The following is an 8,438-nucleotide window of genomic DNA, read 5'->3' on the forward strand; positions in this document are numbered from 1 at the left end:
TTCAGGCTCTAGCTTCCACTCCAGGCATCTAAGATTTCTAGTCCAGACATTGTAAACTCCCATGGTAAGCTGGATCTATTCTCAATGAATTCCTGTCTTCGAGTACCACAAACTGCAAATATTTGTGTCAGAAGTTTAATCCAAGAAACGTTTAGTTTCTTCTGAGGCTATAGATGACACCCAGAACCCAGGGACCCTGGCACTGTCTACAGCCTCTCTCTGCGTCTGAGACTTCCAGTTTCCAGGGGACACCCTAGAATCTTGATTGCCTCACCCACGTATCTGGGCATCATGGGTAGCCAAATGTCTAAGCCCCCAAGGGACAGTCCCTTGGGCTGCCTCTCTTGAATCTTTCTAACTTGAGTCTGGCTAAAGATCTCTGCCCTAGGAGAATGGTCTTTTTCTATTAAGCATACATAGCTGAAATACCAGCTACATAATGACTCTCAATGGCCTGAGAATGGGACTTTTTATTTCAACATTCTTCGAGACCTTGACAATTTTTGCAAGTGAACTCACTGGTGGTCAAGATTTCATATATCCAAGCTTTTTTCTGCATGTGCACTCAGCTCTCCCTCTGCAAGGGCTATGAGCCTGTGCAGGTCCTTTTTAGAACAAACCCCTTTACTGATTAAGCTTTCCAATACCAAATCATCTCCTCCCATGGCTCATTTATAAGATGCATTTCCTTCCTCTCTGGGAGACTGCCTTTGCAGATCCTGTGGAATTTCGGTCTCAATCCTCCCTCCTCCCTACCCAGCTTCTCCTCCAGAACCTGCTGTAGATTCCTGTCAAGCCAACCCCTTTGATCTCCAGTTGCTCCACCCTCTGTTATTTCAACCAATCCAGACTCAGCCATTCCTATCCCACCTCTTCTGTCATCTGTTGCTAGGGTAAATGATCCTGCCAAGCTGATTCCCTTTGTTCTTCCTGTGTTAGCTCTCTTCTATTCCAACCAATGCAGACTCAGCCATTTCTATCCCACCTCCGAAATCACCTGTTGCCAGGCATACACAGTCTCAACAAGCTGAATCTCTGTTCCCTAATTGCTTCATCTCCTTCCAATTTGACCAATTCAGACTCAGCTACCCTTCCTCCAATCCTTACCTACATGCAGGCTCATCAGACTGAGTCCCTCCTCTGTCCTCTTTGCTTAGTGGCAGGGGTTGGGGACTCAATTCTCATCCACACATCTTTTTCTCTCACTGACCTTTCCCAAATTGAAAAAAAAAAGTTTAAGCTCATTTTCAAAAGACCACACAACATATATCAAAGAGTTCAGGTACCTAACTCAGACCTATGATCTCACCTCTTTGTTGTACTGTTCTATACTCTGACAGCAGGTGGAGACCAAATGCATTTAACAGATAGCACTATGCAAGTTGGAGCTCAAGTTGTCCCCTGGCAAAAGTCAAATTGAACATACCAAATTAATTACAACAGCAGGAAGAGCCAGTCAAGCCAGTGATGACCATATGATTCAGTGCCTATTGGCAGGCCTACAAGCCATTTCCCACAAGGTAGTATATTTTGACAAACTCAGGGAAATTATCCAAACTAGAGATGAGAACTCAGATTCTTTCCTTAATCTTCTCACTGAAGCCCTAACTCAGTACACTCCCTTAGACCCTACCTCTCTAGCAGGAGCCACTGCCTTAGCTACACATTTCATCACCCAATCAACTTCTGACAAGAAACTTAAAAAGGCTTAGGAACACCCTCAACCACCCCATGTGTCACCTCTCACTACCAACCTGCTTTCATTACTCTGAAAGACCTCTCCTCTTTTCCCATTAGACCCCAATTCCCTCTTTCCACACAACACTGCAGAAGTTTAAAACCCATTATTACTAGCCTACTTTCTAATAAGGTTCTTATCCCCTAAATAAGTTACTGATCTTTTATTGTTCAGTCCCTCATACCAGCTTTCACAAACTCACACTGCTCAACTTCTCAATTCCTAACCTCCAAGGGATACAGGGCATATCCACTTCCAAAGCCCAACTGTCTCTCCTCATAGTCATGTATCTGGGCCTCTAACTCCCACCACTAGAAGTCTGACAGTCCATTGGTGCAGAGCCATTGAAAGCATTGACCCTCCGCAACCTGCTGATCGAATCCTCTTTTCTCAACTTTATTGGTTTCCTTAGACACTGAATTCCCACCTTTACCTTACTAGCAGAACCCCTTTATGATGTGGCAAAAGCTACCCCACAAATTCCCCTAGGTTTACCTCAAATACTTAGAAAAGCCTTTCTCAAGCTCCAACACCTCCTTTTATAGTCTCCACCTCTAGCTTTACCAAATTCCTCTAGACCCTTCCACCTATGCACTGATGAAGAACAAGGTATTGCTGTTGGTGTTTTAGCTTGGACCCACCTTGACCTCCATTGCATACTTATCTAAGGGACTTGGTATCATGACCCAGGATTGGCAGCCTTTCTCATGGGCTCTAGCAGCCACAGCTCTTCTCACTAAAGAAGCACTTAAACTCACCTTGAGAAGCCCCCTGCAGATCTTCTTAAGCCATAGACGTTGAGATCTATTTTCATATCATTTTCTATCCTTGCTTCCTCCTGGGCAAACACAGCAACTCTACCTACTTTTTCTCGAAAATCCCGATACTTGCCTCTCTCAATCACTGTCCCTCAATCTAGACACTCTACTCCAAGTAAATGCCTCAGCTTTTTTTAACCTACCGCTGCCCCAAAGTCCTTGAAGATATGGGCTCTTGACTTCCCTCTCCATCTGACCAATCCATCCCAAATTCAGACCATACTCTGTAGACAGCAGCTCTTGTATGACCTCTGAAAGTTATCATCAGGCAGCCTATCCTGTAGTCTCCATAAGCAAAGTGTGGGAAGCAGCAAAACTTCCTGAGGGCATGACCTCACAAAAAGCAGAGCTTATTGCCCTAATGAGAGCCCTACATCTAGCTAGAGGCCTGGTTGTCAACATTTACACAGATTCTAAATATGCCTTTTTAATCTCTTATTGTCACAGTGCTATATGGCATGAGAGAAGCTTTATAACAACTAAAGCTTCATCTATAGTTAATAGCAAGCTGATCATTCACCTGTTAAAAGCACTTCAACTGCCCAAGCAGGTCGCTAGCCCAAACTAAGTGCTCCATCATTCTGGGACACATCCCCTTCTGGGAACCAGAGCCTGATGAGCAGATTAAGCCCTCTCACATCTGCTACATAACTTCCTTGTTTGCACCCTTGGCAATATAACATGGGAAACAAGCACACTCTAGCTGAACCTGGAAAACACACTTGGTGCAATGGGACTCTGCATGAGCATATAAATTCCACCACAAATTGGCCCTGTTTTCCTGTAATGGTCATACTGCCAGCTCACTCTGTAGAGTGAAGCTGAATTAACTTGGCTCCTCCCCACTCTCAGAATTAAAAGAGTGGCATTTCTCCCAGTCATGGTTGAATTCAGTCTATCCTCCACTGTCTTCCAGAGAGCTGGCAGGGGGAGCTCTTGGCCATAGTATTATTTCGAGCCAGCATTTTGTATTAGCCCTAGAACAACATCAGCCTCCTTAGCCTCCCTACAACATCAGCTAACATTGCAGCCACAGATTTGCCTCCAAAATCGGAGAGCACTAGATCTCTTGATTGCTGAAAAAGGAGGCACCTGTTTGCTCTTAAGAGAGGAATGCTGTTACTATGTGATCAAACCAGGACAAGTAGGAAAAAAAAGTTTCTAAACTTACAAAGTTAGCTGAAGAGTTAAAAAAAAAACAGGCAGAAGACTACAAGCCCTCTCCCTAATTAGAATGAGAACTCATTTCTAACCTGGGTTCTTCCTTTTCTAGGACCAATAGTAATCATAATTACAATGTTACTAACCACTCCCTGACTTTTAAAATTCTTACTTCACAGGATAAAAGTAATAACCAACCTAATGGTGAACCAGTTAATACTACACACATATTCCCCCCTGATTACTGATCCCATGCCAATTCAATCCAGCCTCTGAAACCCAGATCTTTGCCACTGATTGGTAGGAAGTAGCTAGAAGAAAGTTACATCACCCTTTTTATCACTAAAGAGTCTGGGATGTTAGGCCTGGACAAGGGGTCCAAAGAGGAGAATGAAGAACTCAAATGTTGATAAGATGAGCAAATGTCCTTGTCCACCTGGCAGAGCAAACAGAACAACCATATATCACAGTAGAATGCACCTCCTTTTCTTCCCTAAAGACTTCATTATAAAAATTCTCCCTAATCTCCTCAAAGGTGTAACTTCCTGGTTCTGTCTCTTCAGAACAGAAAGCCTTCCTCAGGAGCTCCCTTTAAATAAAAATTACAACTTTAAACTTTATCTCTCTTTTGCTAATTTCTTTCTTAGCTCTGCTGTTCAACAAGGATGGCCTATACAGAGACTAAGGAAACATCCCTCAAAAAGAAAAAAAAAATGGATTGTGGTTGTGTATAGTTGAATAGAAATTGACTTATTATAGCTGACCCTCTAGTAGGTTTTCAGAGTTTAATTCCATAGAATGAGATTTTCCAGCCTTCTACAACATGTCTAAATCAGGATAGTTGTTTATCAGAGTTTACCTTTTCTGCATATTTATTTAATAAGTGTGAAAAGTAAATAATTTGAGATGCTGGATTATAAGAAGAAGTATGTGGCATCTGAAAGGAGGAAGACACAACATCCCTTGTTAAACAGATGATACAACCTTGTTTGCATAAAATGAACAAAACCCAAAGCACTTACTGAAGAAGATCAAGGCCCACAGCTTTGAATGTAGATTACCCTTCACTATCAAGAAAATGAAAATCTTTAGCACTAGATCAATAAGCAACATTATAATAGATGGAGAAAAGATTGAAGTTGTCAAGAATTTCCTTTTACTTAGATTCATAGCCAAAACTTATGAGAGTAAAAGTCAAGAAATTAAAAGAGATGTTATATTTCTCCAACGGGCTTTCATGTACCTCTTAAAAGCACTAACAAGCAAAGAAGTAAGTTTAAAGATTAAAGTGTGCACAGCTCAAGTATTTTCACATGGTTACTATATATGTGAAAGGTGGATAATGAATAAGGAAGACTGAAATACTGAGTTCTTTGATTGTGATTTTGGCATAGAATATTGGCAACATGGACTTACCAAGAAACAAACAAATCTGTGTTGAGGGAAGTGCGACTAGGTTCTCCTTATAGGCAAGGATATCTTGGAAAAAACCTACGAAAAGTAGAGACAACGAAAGAGAGGATGATCTTCAACAACAAGAATTGACAGAATTATTCCAACAATGGGTTTAAGCATGGCAGAGATTGTGAGAATGACGTTGAATTAGGCATGCTTTAGATCTGGTATTCATAGGTTCATTATGGGTTGTGGTCAACAACATACATCAACATAATTGATTTTGTGTAGCTACTAAAATGATAAATATCGAGTGGCGTGTCGGGGCTTTGACAAGATATGGCTGCAAACAGTATGTCGGACCCACGGAGGCCAAACAAAGTGCTTAGGTACAAGCCACCTCCGAATGAGTGTAACCCAGCCTTGGATGACCCGACGCTGGACTACATGAACCTACTCGGCATGATCTTCAGCATGTGTGGTCTCATGCTTAAGCTGAAGTGGTGTGCTTGGGTTGCTGTCTACTGTTCCTTCATCAGCTTCGCCAATTCCCGGAGCTCAGAGGATACCAAACAGATGATGCGTAGTTTCATGCTGTCCATCTCGGCCATGGTGATGTCCTATCTACAGAATCCTCAGCCCATGACCCCTCCATGGTGTTGCCAGTCTTGACGGGGGCAGGAGTCACATTCTAGGTGCCATCTATTTATCTTGCCTTGGGCCTGGCCTCAGGCTGTTGAGTTTTCTGTCCATGCCTGAGGCCTTAGGCTTCTTCCCTGGTGAGGCATCTCAGGACTCTCAGCTGAGTGGACCAAGCCCTCTTCTGGAACACATGAAGAACAAACATCCTGAGCCTCCACCTGGACTGTCCTTCCTCACCCTGCTTGCTGCTGGTGGGAGTGGTGTCCGTTTTTTTAGTATTTCCACTTTTCTTGTTGCAATCAGTTAATAAAATTTATCCCTCGAGCCCTCAAAAAAAATGATAAATATCATAATAAATACAAATCTGCAATTTTTCTTCTAGTCTAATAATTAAGTAATAAACACAACCAGAAGAGATCTTTATTTTTGTCCATTCAAAAGGAAAATAATCCAACACAATTAAAAAATTAGAAAACTTTATAATTTTTACCAAATGAGTAATATTTTACTAGAGATTATTCAAAACAATTGCAGCTGTGTATCATTAGGAACTGTCAGAATTTTAAACCTAAATCAGAGGAGGACATGAACCAGGGGTATCACTTTACATATTGAATGGATCTTGAGTGAAAGTAGAAAATAAAAAGAAGATGTTAACCTCCGTGCTATGGAGTTATGTAAAGGCATTTTAATGTGCAGAGCATAACAACTTATGTGAAGAATGAATATTCAAGATTGCTTATGAATGTTCATGCAGAATATGTTCCTAGAATAAGAGGTAATATTTTGAATGATAAATGCAGTTTTAATTCAGCAAAGATATGTCTAAGTGTTGTACTCATTCATTATACTTATTCAATCTGCCAAGCAAATAAACTGAGAAGCTAAACTGTAGGAAGACTGTAGCATTAGACTTGAAGGAAGACTCATTAACATCCTATACTATGCAGATGACACAACATTCCTTGCTGAAAATGAACATGAATTAATTTCTGATAAAGATCAAACATTCCCACTTTCACTGTGGATTATATTTCAACAAACAAAAATCCTCTCAAATTGGCCAATAATTAATATTATTATAAACAGAATAGGTTGAACTTTTGAAGAATTTCATCTTACCTGAATACAATTAATGTCTATGGACAGAGAAACTAAGAAATTAAAACATTGTGTTGAAAAACGTGACTGCAAAAATCTCTTAAAAGTATTGTAAAGCAGAGATATTAACTTTAGGAAAACAGACCTATCTTGGTTATACCTTACCCAAGCTTTCAGTTGCCTCACATGCATGAGAAGACTAGACGATAAATAAGGTGACTGGAGAAAAATTGATAACTCAATTATGATATTAAAAAGAATGTTAAATATATAATGAATTAGCAGAAGGCAAACTTGTCTTGAGAAAAATAGAATGTCCCTTATAAGCATGGACAGTGGGGCTTGATGTAATGTACTTTGGATACATTATCACTAGAACCAGTGCCTGGAGAAAAACATACTTAGCAAAGAGTGTAAAAGAGGAAGAAGGTTAACAAAAGGGCCTGGCACAGTCACTACAACAACGGATTCAAATATGGTAACTGCTGTGAAAGTGCCAGGATTTGGGTCTGTTGTATATAGGATCACCACTATACATCTGAACTGACTCAACAACACCTAACAGTAATAAATTATAGATTCTATTTCCTATATATTCAGTTGAACTTTTGACATTACATAATTCCAATTCGTAGCAACCCTGTAGTAAACTATTGTTCAGAAATAATAAAGGCCCTACCAAAGTTAATGTCAAATTTTAATAGATTGTTGTTGTTATATGCCATCAAGTCACCTATTACTCATGTACAACTGTCCTATAGTCTTATTGGCTCTGACACACCTACCCCTATTATCCCAGTCACTGAATAAATCCATCTCATCCGGGGTCTTACTCTCCTGCACTGTCCCTCCACCCTCCCCAGCATGATGTTCTTCTCCAAGGATGGGTCCTGCCTTGCAACATGTCCAAAGTATGTCAGATGAAGCTTCAGAAGCCTTGCCTCCAAAGAGCAGCCTGGTCTCTCTAGGATGAATTTGTTTGTTCTTCTAGCAAACCATGGTATATTCAATACTCTTCTCCAGCACCACAACTCAAAGTCATGAGTTCTCCTATCATAGGAAATACATAAAATGTTCCATAAACATGCATACAACAACTTTTAGCTACTCTAATGACACAACCTTGTTTGCTGAAACTGAAAAGGACCTGAAGTGCTTGCTACAGAAGGTCAAGGACTGCAGCCTTCAATATGGATTGAAGCTCAACATCAAGAAAACAAAGATTCCCACCACTGGACCTACTGGCAGCATCATGATAGACGGTGAAGAGATTGAGATTGTTAACAGAGTCAGTTTGCTTGGGTCTAAAGTCAACACTCTTAGTACCAACAGTCAGGAAATTAAAAGATGAAAGATTGGGAAAGTCTGCTGTCAGGGACCTCTCCAAAGTACTAAAGAGCAACGATGTCAGTCTGGAAGTTAAGATGCACCTGATCCAGGCCACAATCTGCAATTACTTGCTATGTAAAAGAAAGTTGGAGGAAGACTAGGGATGAGAGAGGGAGAATTGATGCTGGAGAAGAGTACTGACTATATCACAAACTGCTAGGAGAACTAACAGGTTTGTTGTAGAGAGAGTGAAA

The 8,438-nt window shown here is 40.7% G+C and overlaps 1 pseudogene; it reads left to right on the forward strand.

The window, feature by feature from the left end:
* The first annotated feature begins 5,451 nt into the window (after positions 1-5,451).
* On the forward strand, positions 5,452-5,784 carry LOC102866229 (annotated as a pseudogene).
* The last annotated feature ends 2,654 nt before the right edge of the window (positions 5,785-8,438 follow it).

This window comes from Elephantulus edwardii, unplaced genomic scaffold, assembly GCF_000299155.1.
Source record: "Elephantulus edwardii isolate Elephantulus edwardi_28Jun2011 unplaced genomic scaffold, EleEdw1.0 scaffold00085, whole genome shotgun sequence".
Lineage (NCBI taxonomy): Eukaryota > Metazoa > Chordata > Mammalia > Macroscelidea > Macroscelididae > Elephantulus > Elephantulus edwardii.